This window comes from Panthera tigris, chromosome C2 (assembly GCF_018350195.1).
Source record: "Panthera tigris isolate Pti1 chromosome C2, P.tigris_Pti1_mat1.1, whole genome shotgun sequence".
Taxonomy (NCBI): domain Eukaryota; kingdom Metazoa; phylum Chordata; class Mammalia; order Carnivora; family Felidae; genus Panthera; species Panthera tigris.
In genome coordinates, this window is record NC_056668.1 from 145530971 (window position 1) to 145549464 (window position 18494).

Below are 18494 nucleotides of genomic sequence, written 5' to 3' on the forward strand. Positions count from 1 at the left end.
TCCCTCCCTTCCTTCTTCTCTACCTCCCTTCCTCCCTCCCTCCCTTTCTTTTCCTCCCCGTTTCTTTTCCCTTTCTCCCTGCTTGTCTTTCCCTCAAACAGAAGGATCACCAGAGAATTTCCTGCCCCTTATATTTGATAACCTGAACCTTTGCTGCTGTGTATTCCTAGTAAAATACCCTGGTTCTCCAAGGTCACCCTTCCAGAGTCACTGTTACATTTGAGCCTGAGGGTTAAGTTACCCTCCTCCCACCCTCTGGAGAGGCCCCAAGTTTGTGAGTCAGAGAGCTGAGCCTGTCTTTCCACCAACTTCATCCTTCCTCTCTATCAAAGTGAAAGATCTTGACATAGATAAATGTGCACCTGCTAAATTATTTGTAGTAGCAAATGTCGCTGTAATGAGATCAACCAAGCTATTGCCATGGGCGGCCGCTAGGCCTTGGAGAAACAGGCTAGAGGGAACTTTCTGTGGCTAACACTCATGGTAACAAGATGCGACCACTATTCCTTTCTAAAAGGATCATAATGGATATTGATTTTTAGTTTTGGAGTTTGGCTCATTAAAATACCACACAGAATTCTATGGGGGAATGGAGCTATATTGATTGGTTCATTTTGTTTTATGGGTTTGTTTCCTATGTAACATGTAATTGTATTTTATAGTTGCTATAATATGCAAGAATTAAAGACCTAATTTGGCTAAACAAGAATTGGCTTATAAATTATGAAACACACTCTCTCTCATCAAACTCCTAGATAATTAAACAAAATTTTAGCACATGCTATCTTGGTGGATTGTTTTGTACTGGCAAAGGAGATGGGAGAGTGCGGGGAAAAATTCTTTTCTCTTCTGTCACTTTTTAACTTTCTTTTTTTTTTATCATCAGCCACCAGTAATTAGGTTAGGGATTTCAGGCGAGGCTGTTAAATTTTTTTGCTAAGGCCTATTAGACTGTCTTTTCTTTCACATTGTTTCGCTTCTACAATCTCAAAATGAGTTGCCATCGGCGATGTGGTGGAAAGAGCACAGGTTATGGAAGTATTCACACTGAAATGCAAGGCCCTGCCTCTTACCTTCTGTTTGAACCAGGGCAAGCTGTTAAATGGGATGTTTTGAGATTTTTAGAAAGCTGTTTTTCCCCACACAGGTACGTTAAAAACCACTCATTTTGCCCTCCCTCCCCATTTCATCCACTAGATGGTACTTTCAGGCACTTAGATTTTGCACATGACCATGTAACGTGCTTTGGTGGATGGGAAATTGGCAGATATGGTACCAGCAACGGCTTGAAAAATACTTGAAATATTTCATCACAAAGCACTCAACTGGCGAGTTGAGTGCTACCCTTGATACGCGCAACAATATAGATCAATCTCAAAAACATGATGCTGAGCGAAAGAAGCCAGACACGAGAGTATATACCGTATTGATTCATTTTGCCCCTGTTTTTGAAACTGTACCTAGATGATTCATATACTCTTACAGTATGATGTATTTCCCAATTTGAACAATTCTGGAGGTTCACTCTTGCAGTATTTCTGAAAGATAATAACTTCCACCTAAAAAATTCTCCTATCTATAGAGACCATTAACATTTGCTGAAAACCTACGATGCCACACCTACTTTATATATATCATCGTCTTAATACTAAAAGTCACACCGAATTGGCTACCATTGTTCTAAGTTAAAGATTAGAAATTTGAGACTCCAAGAGGTGATAGAACTGTGCCCAAGACCTAGACATGCACCCAAATCTATTTGATTCCAGGGTCCCTGTTGTTTTGATGTCATCAGATTGTGGCTAATTCTGTTCTTTTCTTTTAAGAGGCATTTCTAAAAGGAAACGAGATTATTTGACATTGTGTGCAGAGTATTTTCAGGAAAAGCAATTAAAGCTCTTATCTCTCAGGAGTCTCGAGGTCACCGAACGGTTGTTGCCTCCCCAGAGGGCACCTTAGAATCTACCTTACCATCCCTCTGCCTTCCTTCGTCTTTCTTTCTTCTGGAGAATTAGACGACCTGATGTTTTGAGAAGTCCCATCCCAGCAATAAAGTTCATCAATGATACAGAAAGGCTTGTCTTTCCTGGTGGGACACTGAGAAAACAACTGATCACTGAGGAAGAGGAGATAGAAATTAACAAAACTTGCAAGTGATGGTTCCATCCGCTGGATGCATTAGATGAATTATAGGATATTCCTAATGAGTTGCATTAGAATTTGACTCTTGCCAAAGAAACTAAGTAGAACCTTGGTGATTTATTTAAGACACTGTTTAAATTCACTTGATCAATGGTTGAGGCTCCAGAGGTGATATGACCTAGCCGGAATCGCTCCTCTTGCTGGAGTGAGAAATGAATAAAAGGAAAGAGAGGGAACTAAAGTTCCATTCTGATCCCAAAAGAATGTCTCACTCTGATTCTTTTAGAAATCTCCTTAGGTTGGATAAATGGCAGAATACAGAATCTGCCCTCATCCCAGCCAGTTTTCTTATAAAAAGCATCAAAATGAAGCCTTTAGAAGGGAGATAAGTACTGCAGCAGACAGCTGCAAACAATTACTTCTTAAAAACAAAACTGAAAAGGGCTAATTAATTTACAAAGTGCAGAGTGTGCCAAGAGTGCAATAAAAATCCATCCCACTTAGCGTCCACTCGTGTTTCGGCAAAACAGAGCATTTGCAAAGTGCTGTAAATTGAATTATAAGGCAAAACTGTGCTGCATAATCCTCAGACACTCAAACACATATGTAGGGACAATTGAACTAAAATCATCCTTAACGTAACAAATTCCTCGATATCTGATGGGTAAACTCCCACATAGCCCCTATTACTAGGCTGATGTCTGGAAAATTCTTAGTAGTTGGGCTGTAGCTAGCAGTCGGTGGCTCAGACCAGGGTGGTTGTGGTAGATACCGTGAGAAAGTCAGATTCTAGATCTATTTTGAAGATAGAATCCTCCAAATCTTCTGATAAATTCATGTGGTTTATTGGAAAGAGAGAGGTATATCAGATGACTCTGAAGATTTTTGACTTTGAAGAAATGGGAGATGGAATCACCATAAAGTGAGATGAACAAACCAATGGGGGGGGGCACCTGGGGAGCTCAGTTGGTTGAGCATCTAACTCTTGATTTTGACTCAGGTCATGATCTCATGGACATGAGATCAAGCCCTGTGGCAGGCTCTGTGCTGATAGCACGGAGCCTGCTTGGGATTCTCTCCCCACCCCCCAACCCCTGCCTGCCCCTCCCCCTGCTCACACTCACCCATGCTCCCTGTTTCAAAATAAATAAATAAAACTTAAAAACAAAAAAGAAAGAAAGAAACCTATGGGTGGAGCAAATCTGCGAGGGAAAGGGAAGCTCAGTTTGGACACACTGCGTTTGAAATACTCACTAGACCTTTAGGTATAGAACAGACAGTAAGAAGAAACGAGAGCAAGACTGAATATTTCTTATATGCCTGTTTGGTTGAAGGACTTTTTTTGCATTACCCCGTTTAATTCTATGGAGGCCCGTGTTAGATATCTTACCTCTGTTTTCTTTTATATTGTCCAATTGATAAGTATTGAGTATCAAAGGATGCGAATAACTTTGTCAAGGTCATGCGGCTGCTAGAGGGAGAGGCTGAAATTCAAATCCAGGCTGTCTGAGGCCACACCGAAGTCGGTGCCTTTTTTGCTAAGCCATGCTGCCCCAGGCAAATGCTCTCTGCATCTTTTCACAATTAGGAGAAGTGAATATTTTACTTACTTTCATTAATTAGAATATCAGGCGCATGTTCTAAAGACTCCAACTAACAGTAGTTTCAACAAAACCATTGAAGCTCTGTCTCTTTTCGTGAAGCAGATCGGAGGTAGGCAGCATAGGGCTATTGCAGCAGGCCCTGCTCTAGAGGACCACTGTGGGACCCCGGTTCCTTCCATCTTCTTGTTCTGCCATTCCCACGTTTTCCTTTTCCGAATGGATCCAAATAGCTGACTTCCAAGGCCATAATCCGAACAGGATGGAGGAAGAGAGAAAGGTAAGCCTAATGTGCAAATCGTAGACATCATTTCTATTCTCATCCCATTAGCCAAAACTTACTTAGTCATGTGGCCATTTCTAGCTGCAAGGAGGACTGGGAAACATTATCCTTATTTTAGGCAACCAAACGCCAAGCTAAGAAACCCAAGCTTCTAGTACTTAGAGAGAAAGAGAGAGAATAGAGATCAAGGGATACCAAGCATTGTCTGCTCCACAGATTGGGCTAAACCTCTTCCTAATGCGTACAAAACGAGCTCATTTTATATGGATTTGAATTTAAAAAATATTATGAAAATCTTAATGCACTTGGAATTTTTAAAAGGGCTAATTTCTTCATATAAAATGCAAGGAAATGTGATGTTTCAAAGGATGGTGTGAGATAATAGAAAATATATACATTGATCTCTGGCCCTGGTTCCTGGCACAGAGCTCCTAATACCATTGTAAATTTCCTAAGCGGTAAGAGCATTAGTAGCCTCTTTTGTACTAATATTTACTCTTTGACCCCAATTCCTGACATAGAGTTCCTAAATCCATTGTAAGTTCCTGGGTGAAAGCAGGGTCTGTTGTTCTAAGGAGGTTAACTCTCGGCAGACTCCCGGATGGAGTCTGGTCACCAGAGAGACTGGGCCATGAGGAGCCTGGCGGGCGCACCCCAACTCCACAGGGACAAGAACTCCTGTGTTCAGGATCCTTCTAGACCTGATCACCCCATGTGTCTCTTCATGTGGTTGTTCCTTTGTACCCTTTATCATTTTCTTCATTATATAACAAACCAGCAAATGTAAGTATGGGTTTCCCTGGATTTTGTGACCTGTTCGAGCAAACGATAGAACCTGAGGAGAGAGTTGCAGGAACGTCCAGTATGCAGCCAGTGGGTCAGAAGCAGAGGTGACAAAGTGGGACATACAACTGACAGTTGGGGTGGGGGAGGACGGTCTTGTGGGGCTGAGCCCTTAACCCGTGGGGCCTGCACTAACTCTAGCTAGTGTCAGAATGGAATTGACTTGTGGGACACCAGCTGGTGTTGCTCGTTGTGGGGGAAACCCACCCAGCTGGGGTCAGAAGTGCTCAGAGTGCAGCGGTGGTGTGCAAGGAGAGCTTCTTCTGTACAGATGGCGACAGGAGTTATAAACTGTATTTACACTATTGGCACACAGAGCCATCACGGTAGCTGGTAAACCAAAATACTTGTCACTCTTGGCCAGGATGACTTGAATGACATAAATTTTGAATTATCAGATGCTTTCGGTGATGCCTCCGTAACATAAAGTGTGGCCATGCAATAATTCTCATTTGCCTTTCCGTGATCCGATATCAAGACAGGTCTTTTACCAAAAAGCGACTCTTGTCAAAATAGCTGTTACTTCTCACATCAAACTGCCAATTTTAGGAAGCTGGGGTCAAAGAAAACAAGATTCCTCCTCTACTTCTCTCCACTTCTATTATTAAGTAGAATAACAATGAGAGTAGTGATCGTGAGGAATGAGAGAAAAGATATGAAAACGTAAATCCCAACTTTACATTTCTCGCTTCGATTTCCAGCCCAAACTGAGCTCCAAATTCATACAAGGCCTCCACTTGGAAGTCTAATAGATACTGCAAGCTCAAGATGTCCAAAACTGAATCCTTAAAATATTTGCATCATGCACACCCCCTCTCTGTTGACAGCGACTCCATTCTCCCAACTATCCAATCCTTCCACAGGACAATTGGGAACTTTTCTCATTTTCTCATGCCCACAGCCAACCTGCCAGAAAACCCTTTGGGTTCCACCTTTAAGATATAGTCATAACCTGACGACTTCTCACTGTGTCCACCATTACTGTCACGGCACGAACCGCCATCTTCTTTCTCCTGGGCTATTGCAATATCCACTCCCTCCACCTGTGGCCCCTGTAGTCTACTTCCAGCAAAACAGCCAGGTGACACTTTTAAAAACATTACTCAAATCATCTTCCTCTGCCCAAAAGCCTCCAGCGGCTTCCCATTTGTCTGACAGTAAAGGCCAATATCTTCACAATGGCCTCCAAGGCTTTGAGAACCTCACCTCCTACCGAGCTCTCCCTTGTCACTTGCCTGAGCCACACAGGGTCTGCCTGCTGTTCCTGGAACAGACAAGGCTTTTCTGCCTGAGGGGCTCTGTGCCACTCGGTCCCCTGCCTAAAATGCCCTTTCCTCCTTATCCCCTTGGCATACCCCTTCACCTCCTTTAAGTCTTTGTTCAAATCTCACCTCCTCAATGAGGTTGACCTTCCCCTATTGCATACCTCAACCACTCCCTGACCCTGACACTCTAGATTCTCTTTTCTTCCATTCTACCATTTTTCTTTCTTTCTTTCTTTCTTTCTTTCTTTCTTTCTTTCTTTCTTTCTTTCTCTTTCTTTCTTTCTATTTTCTTTCTTTCTCTCTTCTTTCTTTCTTTCTCTCCTTTCTTTCTTTCTCTTTTCTTTCTTTCTCTTTCTTTCTTTCTTTCTCTCTTTTCTTTCTTTATTTCTTTCTTCCTTTCTTTCTCCTTTGCACATAGTGTTCACAGTTGCACACAGTTGTACAGTGAGTACCTTTACTCATCTGCCTTGCTTATTCTTTCTCCCTACCTAGAACACCAGCTCCGTGTGGACAAAGGGATCTGTATCTGCCTTGTTCATGGCTGTATGCCAAGCCTAGAACAGTGAGAGATGCACAGAAGACCCTCAACACATATTTGTTGGCCAAAGAATTTTGAGTAAAGGTAGCTCATCAAACCAACCAGAAGCATTTCACCCTGAAGACCCTCTTGGTTTTCAGAGCAGAAGCATGAAACATAGTGCCAAGAATGTCTGCTGAGTTCCAACCATGAACCTGACCTTATATCCTTAGTTCTACTGACTCTCCCACCTACTAAGCTCTCCTTTTCCTTAAGTTCCAAGCAGCATAATTCCTTTGATATTTTGTGGGATTTCAGTTTAAATTTCTGTTGGTGGCACATTCTTCCTTGAACTAGAGGTAACTTTATACTTGTCACCTGCCCCTATTTCAGAGTTTTCAAATTCTGGGTCGCACGCCATTAGTGGGTCATGAAATCGTTACTGTTTCATCATCATAATTTTTAAAATGTGGAAGAGAAATAGATTAGAAATAGAATAAAATAGAAATAAAATAGAAATAGAATAAGATAGAAAATGCCAAATTAATTCTATAAAAGAGGCAAATATTTATTTTGTGCTACTTTTGTTTCATATGTGTATCCACGTATTGGCTTGTGATATAAATAGTATTTCTAACACTGGATTTCTGTCAAAAAGTTGGGAAAACACTCTCTTATTTGACTCTAAGGCCCATGAGGGCAAAGAACGGTCTCCTTCATTTTTCTCTTCATCATAGGGCCATCATAGTGCCTTATAAAGAGGCTAAGAATATGACTTGAATTGAATTGATCCTCTGGACTTCAGAAATTTTGTTTTTGTTAAAAAATGTTTACGTACTAATATGTGGCCGACATAAACACCCATTTAAATGAAGCTACCACCCCAAAAGTGATGATGTGGAAGCAATTCCAGATACCAGCCTTTTATTGGAAGTCCTTGAGTCCTCACCACCATTGTTGTTCCCTGCGTGGTGGTAAACCAATCATGGTGTGCAAGCATTTTTGTAACTAATCTACAAAGAGATCATTGAGAGGAAACATTTAGACATCTTTATACAATTAGATACAGTAATTACGTGTCTGCCAAATCTAAAAATAAACAATGGAGATTTTATTTTTAAATTTTCGTTTCATTTTTCTGGGAATTCATTTTTATTGTGTTTACAAAAATATGGGTTCATGGCGGTTGGGAAAGTAACAACAACAACAACAAAAACCTGATGCTTCCCAAAGAGAATGAGAAGTACCGTTCGAAAATATAAGTGGAAGATGTTTATTTTCAAATTATCAAAAGCACGTATCTCTTGCCAACGTTCGGTGATGTTACTGACAGAAAGTGTCTCATGTAGCCTGGCCCTTGTTGAAGTCACAATATGTATTTGCTATCACTTGGTAGGTTATAGTCATGTATTTTTTCTGGAATGTCCATGTCTCTTGACTGTTCACCCACAAATCTGTGTGATCATGGCCTCTGTACTAGTAAAAACTCTTGAGAATCTGTTTCCATATATGTATTTATTGAGATAAACCACATACATATTTACTGGGCTTAAAACATGTTACCGGTTAAACATTTTTCTCCTATCCCCTTAGGGTGCATATTCAGAGATCCCTACTCTATACCTGTGGCAGCAAACTTTTTCTGGAACGGTCCAGACAGTAAATATTTTCCACATTCAGTCCGTGTTGCAACTACTCAGCTCTGCCTTTGTACTATGAAAGCAGGCATAGACAATATGTTACCAGATGGGTATGGCTGTGTTTCAAAGATCTTTATAAAAAAAAGGTAGCAACTCAGACTTGAGTCGAGGGCCATAGTTTGCTGATCTTTGTTCTGGACTCTAGAGAAAACTACAAATCCAGATGCACTCTCCCAGGAAGTACAGGTTGCTCTATGCTGAGCAGCAGGAGAAATAGAATCCCAGTTTCTGTTTTAATTTGTTTTAGACCCAAACAAAATCATTTTATACATAAGGAAGCTAAGGCCCCGAGAGATGACATTCCCTACGACCCCCATAAGGAAATTTCGCTCTGTACAACTGAAGGTTTTGCCCGCTAACCATGTCACCTTGCGCTTGCCATAGAACTACGACATTTAATGGTAACCATATTAAATTGTTTTATTGATAAAGAACATCCTGTCTCAGCAAATTGTGGTTTCCTAATGATGGTGTTTTCCTCAGATTTTGCTTCATTTCATTAGAAAATATTACATTCACGGCTCAGAAAGCCTAGCTGAATTACTTCTAACTAGTTGTATGGTTGAAAGGACTCAAAAAGAGAGGTAAAAAGAACACCAGCCATTTGCTTTCAGGAACGGCTCAGAAATTGGCAAGAATTCAGACTACAAAGGGAAGAAATTCTCAGGAGCTTCATTTCAGTAACTGTACCTGGTATTAATGATCCGCCTAGGTGTTGTTTAAACATGCACGGTCAATACATTATGCAAACAACACCCTGGCCAACGACAGAGGGCTTTCACGCACGCTGCATTTAAGACGCAAAGTCATGGTTAATTCATGGCCAAGGATAGAACTAATGTGAGCAGTAAATAAAGTCAGGCCCTAAGGGTCAGCAGATCAAGGATGATGTCGCTACACTGGCAGCAAGGACATAAGCTTGCACCTCTTTATGCGTTCGGCTTCTGAACCCAGGCCAAGACTTAGCACAGTGTGGACAGTCAATGTTTGTGGTATGAATGAATGAATGCCAGGGCCGCTAAAAAGGATTACAGAGAGTTCTTAACGTTGTCCTCATTGCTTTCACTTTTACATTTCTTCTTCTATTTCATTAAGGTGATTAAAGAGGAGGGTGAGAAGGAATCTCATGGGAGCAATCTAAATAATAATCTGTGTCATGGAAAAGGAATTGAAGTCCAGAGACACAAAATTACTTGGCCAAGACTACATCACTTTGTAAAGACTTCACAGACAAATAAAATTTAGAGAGGTTTTCTCACATTTTGGTAGTATCCTTTCAAAAGCCACACTCATTATCCTAAGCATATATCCAGACTATGGAAGATTTCCGAATTTACTCTATCTTTAAAACCAAGACTAGGAAGCTTTGCTTTGTAACTCTATATATCAAATTCCAAGGATATGGGAAATACAATTCATGCGTGACCCATCTCCAAAGAGCTCACAGACTTTCCTGCTGGGGTACCCCATTCTCGCCCTTCTCTGACCCTAAAAAATTCCCCAATGAGAACGGATTGTGAGTGGGTGGGAAGAGGAAAGGCTCACTGGCTCCTATTTTCAATCTGTCTAATGAAGGATAGTTTCTTGAAATTCCTTTTAACCAAAGACCACAACTTTTATTCCATAAAAATACTTCAAATGCAAACAACCCTGGAAGACAAAAAACCAAAACTGTTGACTTAGAGTCACTCTAAGGGGTAAATAGCTTATCAGATCTTTTCCAAAGAGTAGGTTCTCACAGCTACAGACTCCATGGAGAGAAAAGGGTACCGGGGGGGAAAAGCAAAACAAATGTTGACTAATTTACATTTTTTTTGCTGGAGGCTGCCCTGTCTCTGAATTTAGTGGAGTCTCTACCAGCTCAATTTCCAGGGATTTGTTCTGAACACTTGCGACTCCAGCACCAGTGCCATTTCTGGGACTCACTACCTGAGTTTTCCTTTCTCCTCTGCCAGCTTGCTTCATGCTCCCAGAATTCACTCCCGCAAATGCAATTCTGGCTCTTTCACCATCTGTCTCAATGAAGGGGTATCCTTTCTGGATGGGATAAAAATATTTAACAAAAATCTTTTCAGGTAACTGTAACCCAACTGACTACTAAAGGAGTCAGGCTTTCACTGAAACGGGTGGTTTTAGTGGTCACTGGTGGGTCGCACTGGCAGTTGGCTCTAAAATGGATACCTTCAGCAGGAGGCTTATCAGAGAGTATTCTCAGAACCATCAGCCCGGAAGGGTCAAGGGGAACAGGGTTGGGCGGAGAAAGAAGCTGAGCTATAATGGAGTCATAGCAAAGGTCTCAGTCGATCTGATTCAATCTCCAGAACGAAGCCGGACCTTCAGAATTGCCCCGAATTCAGGCAGGAGATCCACTTCACTCATAACCCAGCCTTGACCAGTCATTGAATGAAGCCTGTGCCTGAGAAGGATGTACTATGTTGGGGAGATCTCGGGCAAGGCGGTGCTCTTCAGTTGAGGGAAAGTCCCAAAGAGACATATCAACTGAGGGCCGTCAGCAATCGGCATTCACAGCAGCTGAGGAAGTAAGTGCTTCTGTTCTGGACGGGGATCTTTGTGGGGAGCCATGGCATCCGCTACAATAAGTCACCGTCCCTTTAAGTACATGCTTTGACCCAAGGCTCAGCAAAATGGAAAACCGGTCATTGTTTTTTTTAGAAATTTTACCAAGATTCATTCTTTTCGGCAAGTTATGTCACTCACAGTAGTGTCGTCCATGGTGTTTGAGTTACCAGTTCAACGCACCGGGATCAATCTGCATTTGGAATTGTCATGTTGATAACACCTCAACGCAAGCATCTGCCTGCTTCACTCTAAGTGTGGTCAGACCCACAAATTAAAATGTTTGAAATGCATATTATCATAAATTACTTTTCTGTTCTTCCTCCTTTATATTTCAGTTAAAAATATGTGCATGAGTAATAATATTCATATAAATTTTGTTTCAGGACAGCAAAGGAAGCATTATATTTGATCTGAAAGGAGAGAATTAGATTTGAAAAAGCAATTTAGGATGAGAACTTGCCCTAGAGTAATTTTCAGCCCTGGCTACCCATTAAAATCATCTATGAAGCTGCAAAACATCCTGATGTCCGGGCCGTACCCCAGAGCAATTAAATCAGAACCTCCAGAGGCAAAACCCAGGCATATCATTATTTTTGAAACTCCCCAAAGAATTGCAATGTACAGATAAGGTTAAAAACTCTGCGCCCTAGCACAGTGGTTCTCAGGCTTGAGGTGTTTCACAATCACCTAGAGAGCTCCTTAAACTGCAAATTGCTGGACTCCACCTCCAGAGTTTCCAATCCAATAGCTCTGGGACGGGGTTGATAATTTGCATTTCTAATCAGTCCCTGGGTGATGCGAAAGCTGCTAGTTCTAGGACCGCACTTTGAGAAACAGGGTTCTGCAGGCTTGGTCTGTCTGACCAGAGTTCCCACCACATTTTGGAACTCCCCTCCACTTTCTCCCTGGTCCCCCGCCCTTCCCCCCCTCCACTAAACATGTTACAAAATCTTTAAAAATGTCCCTTTATCAGCATTTGGGAAGACGCTTTCTCACCCTCTACACAGTTATTTCCTAATCCTACATATCTCCGTTTCCATGAGCAGCATCCACTAGCCGTAAGGTCGGATGACCTCCAACTTCTTCCATTAGTTTTTCATCTCCTTTTGTCTTGAATTTCTCTATGATTATAGGTGTGATTCTCCAGATTACCAGACTAGGACTAGAAACATTCCTTTGAAACAGCAAGCTAATTGCTTCTATTGCACACTTCACTCGCAACATCTACGCTGTTGGAAAGCCCATGCACTCACCTGTGTCTTTTCACATTTGCTGTTTTTTATCCCGAGTTGGGCCAGCTGCAGCGGTCCTTCTCTACTGCACAGCGTTTTGCTGCCAGGACCTAGAAATGCATCACATTTGGCATGGCTCACATCAAGCAACGTCAGTAAATGACACAAAGGCGGGCAGCAGGGATTTGGCTATAATCTTTTCTAAGTTCCCCTTAAAATCAGAATATTTCACAGGTGGATTTAAAATAAGATTTATTTAATTCCTGCCGCCTTGCAATCCTTTCAATAGGAGAGTTTCTAAAACTTGCATTAAGACTTGTGAAAGAAAGAAAGAAAGAAAGAAAGAAAGAAAGAAAGAATCCAAAATGGAGCCACTTGTGCTAAGACCCAAGTCAGCAAACCAAGACTTAATACCTAACCTAACTGTAGTTTCAGCCTCTCCCAGGAATGTTACTTTCCACCAGTTTATCTGGAATTACCTGGTCAGCATTAGTGACGTAATCTGCCTGAGAGACCCCCGCCCCCCAGCTTCCTCCAAAGGAAGGGGAGCTTGCCACAAAGGATCCATTCTTTGTCTCACCCCTTTCTGCCTATAAAAGTCTTCCATTTTGTATACATTTTTGGAGCCCCTTTCTAGCTGCTAGGTGGGATGCTGCCCAATTCATGAATTGTTGAATAAAACTAAGAAGATCTTTACATTTTATTCAGTTGAATTTTATTTTGTAACCAATTCATACCCTCCACTCCAAACACTAAATCTGAAAAAGCAGTTTGGAGGTTCAGATAACAACTAACCTTCTTCCTTAAGAAAGCCTGAAGAAAAAGGAAACCAAAAAAGCCCTCATTTTCTCTAGTAAAAGAAAAATATTCACACATTTTTTCAGTTTGGCTAAGATTAATAACTCATAATCTGAAGATATTGGCTTCTGTTGAAGTGAATATCAAGATTTATTGACCTGCGGAGTAAATATTAACAGAGGTGAAACTGAGGTTAATAACAAACCTCAAGGGATAATACATCTTTATATTTGCTGAAGTAAAAAGTCAGCCCATATATTGCTCATACATACATTCAAAAACCTCTTTAACCAAAAAGCTCTGGAAATCTCTTTGCTGTGACAGGTTGCTTAAATATATGACCAAATTTCCATTTGTATTAACATTCTTTGGGTATGGAGGCAGCCAGAAAAGCAAAACATTAATCACTTCCTCCGAGGATCATCAGTAACCAATCAAAGGGCAGCCACTTATTTACATATTAGATCTGATTGGAAGAAACTGATCCTAACTAGCATCTCATTCTCTTCAATCTTGCTAATGCAGGCAGTATGTTGATCTAACCGGCACTAATATTTGGTCACCTGATAAGCCCATCTTTCCCCTTGCATACAAAATAAAAATAATCCAAACTCCTCATTTCATACAAATCCAAATAAGTATGCTTATTGTCAACAACAAATTTTGTTGACAAAATAAACTGTTTGTTAAAGAGGCATTTTTTTAACTGTATTTATTTTGAGAGAGAGAGAGAGAGAGAAAACGCATGTGCAGGGAAGGAGCAGAGAGAGAGGCAGAGAAAGAGGGAAGAGAGAGAATCCCAAGCAGGTTCTGCACCACTGGGGCTTGAACCCACAAACCGGGAGATCATTACCTGAGCTGAAATCAAGAGTCTGACGCTTAACCGACTGAGCCACCCAGGCACCCCTGGTAAAAAGGTGTTTTTTTAATATAGGAAATATAATTTTACCTGCATAAAGAGATATTTCTGGGCTATGGTGTTAGAGGGCCAGTGTTGAATTCTGGCTTTATGACTTATTTGCTCTGTGACATTAGGCAAGTGACTCAACGAAATGAAATGAAATGAAATGAAATGAAATGAAATGAAATGAAATGAAATGAAAGATAAAAATAAATGAGGTAAGGACTTCCAGGGAAGATGGTGGTATAGAAGGACCCTTGGCTCACTCCTCCCATGGATTCAAATAGATAACATTCTCATCAGTGTAAATAACCCAGAAAATGACGCAGAGACTTGCAGAATAAACCCCACAACTAAATGTAGAGAAGTGGCCACACTGAAGAGAGCAGGAGGGGCAGAGATAGTGTCAGGAACTAAAGGGAATCAGAGGACCGCCCACAGGAGGGAGGGTGCTGCAGGCATGGGGAGGGGAAAGAAACAGACTTCCACACTGGGGAGCCTGCACAGGGAAGATGAATCTCTATAACATTTGGCTTTGAAAACCAGAGGGGCTGAACTTCATGAGTCCTTACAACCAGCAGGACTTAAAATCTGGAATTTAAAAAATTCAGCAGGCTCAGTTCTGGGAGAGCTGGGAGGGGGAGAAAAAAACCGAGCGTCTGCCCTTAAAGAGACAGCACAACAAATAGCCCATGAAGATACAGCATAGAAGCAGCAGTTTGAAAGGTGCCTGGGGCATATGAGAGGCAGTGTTACTTACTAATCTCAGTGTCCTAGAAGGACAGAAATCATGGGGAACTCCTCCAGGAACAAAGGAACTGGAAGGCACCATTTCCCTCCCCACCCCCCAGCGTAAACACCCTGCCACCTGCAGGACTCACTAAGTTTTTAGCACTGCTGTGCCCACCCCTCACCTCCACCGTGCTTCTGCCAATCCACCCCTTTGGACATCCGTCCAGGTGATGCAGGGCCCTTCTTGCAGAGGAATGAATGAATGAATGCACCCAAAGCTTGCTAGCCCCCCCCCCCCCCACTGCATAACACCCTCTGCTGTGCTTCCCCAGACCCATCCAAATGGTGCCTCAGTCCAGGCACTGCAGGAGCCCTCCTGCAAAGGAACCAGGAATGGCAGTTCAAAACACAGCATCCCCCTGCCACTGTGCTTCTTGGGACCTGCCCCCTCCAATAGGCTCTTGGCCAGAGTTTATACAGGGTGGTGCTGCAGGCCCGGCTGTGTGCAAACAGCCCCCACAGTGGCCAGTACCACTCCAAAGTGACTCCTTCCCTGGAGAGAGGAAAAGTCCACCACCACCACACACACCGGTCAGAAGGAAGAACCAGCAGTGGCCTGGGTGCAGAAAACTGGTCTGACTGCAGGCCCTGCCCACCAAGGAAAGCTACTCAGGGGACAACACAGGGAAAGTACCTCCAGTTCCATGCTACCACATTTCAGTCAAACGCCTGGTCTGAATCAACTCAAGCCAAAAGCGTCCACTAACTGGCCCAATGACAACACAAGAAGCAAACGCTGCTCACCACAGGCAAAGAGAGCCAATGCAGATAACAGGACTGAAGGGAAAAGCAGCCCAGGGGCCGCAACAGGGTGCACACGTCATGCAAAGGAAACACTCCTGAGGTACTGGGTTCTGCTGAACAGGGAACACAGCACTGCAGGGCACTATAGGACCTCTTCCTCAAAGGCCATTATTTTCAAGGGCAGGAGATGGTAGCTATCTTGCCTAAAACACAGAAACAGACACAGAGAGTTAGACAAAATTAGGACACAGAGGAATATGTCCCAAATGAAAGAACAGACAAAACCACAGCAAGAGACCTGAGTGGAATGGAGAGAAGTAATATGCTTCATAGAAAATTTAAAGTAATGATCATAAAGATACTCACTAAACTTGAGGAAAAAGGGGAGGACAGCAGTTAGACCCTCAACAAAGAGATAAGAAAGAACCAATCAGAGATGAAGAACACAATAAATGAAATGAAAAATACACTCGATGGAATAAATAATAGAGTAGATGAAGCAGAAGAATCAATCAGTGACCTGAAGGACAAAGTAATGGAAAGGTGAGCAGGTGAGAGAAAAAAAATATGCAAAATGAGAATAGACTCAAGGAAATTAGCAACATCATCAGGTGTAATAAATTTTTTAAAAAACATTTATTCATTGTTGAGAGACAGGAGAGAGACAGTGCAAGCAGGGAGGGGGAGAGAGAGGGAGACACAGAATCTGAAGCAGGCTCCAGACTGAGCTGTCAGCACAGAGCCCAACACAGGGCTCAAACCCATGAACCATGAAATTATGACTGGAGTCAAAGTCAGACACTTAACCAACTGAGCCACCCAAGCGCCCCACTCTCAAGTATAATAACATTCACATCATAGGGATCCCAAAAGAAGAAGAGAAAGACAAGGGGCAGAAAATTTATTTCAAGAAATAATAGCTGAAAACTTTCAGAATCTGGGGAAGGAAACAGAAATCCAGATCAAGAAGGCACAGAAATCTCCCAACAAAATCAACCCAAAAGGTCCACACCAAGATACATAGTAATTAAGATGCCAAAATGTAGTGATAAAGAGAGAATTTTAAAAGCAGCAAGAGAAAAGGAAGCAGTTACATACAAAGGAAACTCCATAAGGCCGTAAACTGATTTTTTAGCAGAAACTTTGCAGGCCAGAAGGGAATGGCATAAAATATTCAAAATGCTGAAAGGAAAAAAATCTGCAACCAAGAATACTCTATCCAGAAAGTCTACCACTCAGAATAGAAAGAAACATGAAGAATTTCCCAGACACACAAAATTTAGAGGAATTCATGACCACTAGACCAGCCTTACAAGAAATGTTAAAGGGGACTCTGACTGGAAAGGAAAGACCATAAGCAGGAGTAAGGAAAGGAAGCACTAAAGCAGTAAAAATAAGTATATTTGTAGAAACCAATCAAGAGGCTCTCAAAATATAAGGATATAAAGTATGACACTATATACCTAAATTGTGGGCAGAAGAGGAGTAAAAGATGGGTTCAAATTTAAATGACCATCAACTAAATATAGACTGCTATATACAGAAAATGTTATATACAAACCAAATGGTAAACACAAATCAAAAACCAGTGATAGATATGCAAAAAATAAAGAGAAAATATCCAAGTATATCACTAAAGAAAGCCAACTAATCATCAGAAAAGAGAGCAAGAGAAGAAAAGAACAGAAAAAAACTACAAAACAAGCATAAAACAAGTAACAAAATGGAAATAAATGCAGGCCTATCAATAATTACTTTGAATGTCCATGAATTAAATACTCCAATCAAAAGACATAGGGTGAAAGAATGGATAAAAAAATCAAGACCCATCTATATGCTGTCTACAAGAGATTCATTTCAGTCCTGAAGACACACAGAGATTGAAAGTGAAGGGATGGAAGAGCATTTATCACACAAATGGAAGTGAAAAGAAAGCCAGGTAGCAATACTTACACTGGACAAAATAGACTTTAAAACAAAGACCATAGCAAGAGACACAGGGCACTATATAATCATTAAGGGGACGATCCAACAAGAAGACATAACAATTGTAAATATTTATACACTCAACATGGAAGGACTTAAAGCAGTTAATAACAAACATAAAAAAAGTAATTGATGGTAATACAATAATAGTAGAGAACCTTAACATGGCACTTACATCGATGGATAGATCATCCAAACAGAAAATAAACAAGGAAACCGTAGCCTTGAATGACACATCGGACCAGGTGGATTTAACAGATATATTCAGAACATTCCATCCTAAAACAGCAGGATATAGGCGCCTAGGTAGCTCAGTTGGTTAAGCAGCTGACTTTGACTCAGGTCATGATCTCACACTTCATGAATTCAAGCCCTACATCGGGCTCTGTGCTGACAGCTCCGAGCCTGGGCCCTGCTTCAGATTCTGTGTCTCCCTCTCTCTTCCCCTCCCCTGCCCACACTCTGTCTCTCTCTTTCTCAAAAATAAACAAAGTTTAAAAAAATTTTTTCTTAAACAGCAGGATACACATTCTTTCAAGAACATATGGAACATTCTCCAGAATAAATCACATATTAGGCCATAAAACATGTCACAACAATCTTTAAAAAGATAGAAGTCATTCCATGCATCTTTTCTGACCATAATATTATGAAACTAGAAATCAATCACAAGAAAAAATCTGGAAAGAGCACAGGTACATGGAGGTCAAATAACATGCTACTAAACAATGAATGGGTCAACCAAGAAATAAAAGAGGAAGTAAAAAAATACATGGAGACAAATGAAAATGAAAACATAACAGTCCAAAATCTTTGGGATGCAGCAAAAGCCGTTCTAAGAGGGAAGTTTATAGCAATACAGTTCTACCTCAAGAAGCAAGAAAAATGTCAAATAAACAACCTAACCTTACACTCAAAGGAGCTAGAAAAAGAAGAACAAACAAAGCAAAAACCAATAGAAGAAAGGAAATAATAAAGATTAGAGAAGAAACAAATGAAATAAAAACTAAGAAATCAACAGAACTGATCAATGAAACCAGGATCTGGTACTTTGAAAGATCAACAAAATTGGTAAACCTTCAGCAAGAACCATCAAGAAAGAAGAGAGAG

The 18494-nt window shown here is 41.3% G+C and overlaps 1 protein-coding gene across 1 annotated transcript in view; it reads right to left on the bottom strand.

The window, feature by feature from the left end:
* GADL1 (glutamate decarboxylase like 1) overlaps window positions 1–18494 on the bottom strand; it is a 278233-nt gene that overhangs the window by 214213 nt on the left and 45526 nt on the right. The window contains exon 4 of the mRNA XM_042956241.1: window positions 12185–12273. The gene's annotated coding sequence lies outside the window, so the exon portion shown is untranslated. The remainder of the gene's footprint in view (window positions 1–12184; window positions 12274–18494) is intronic.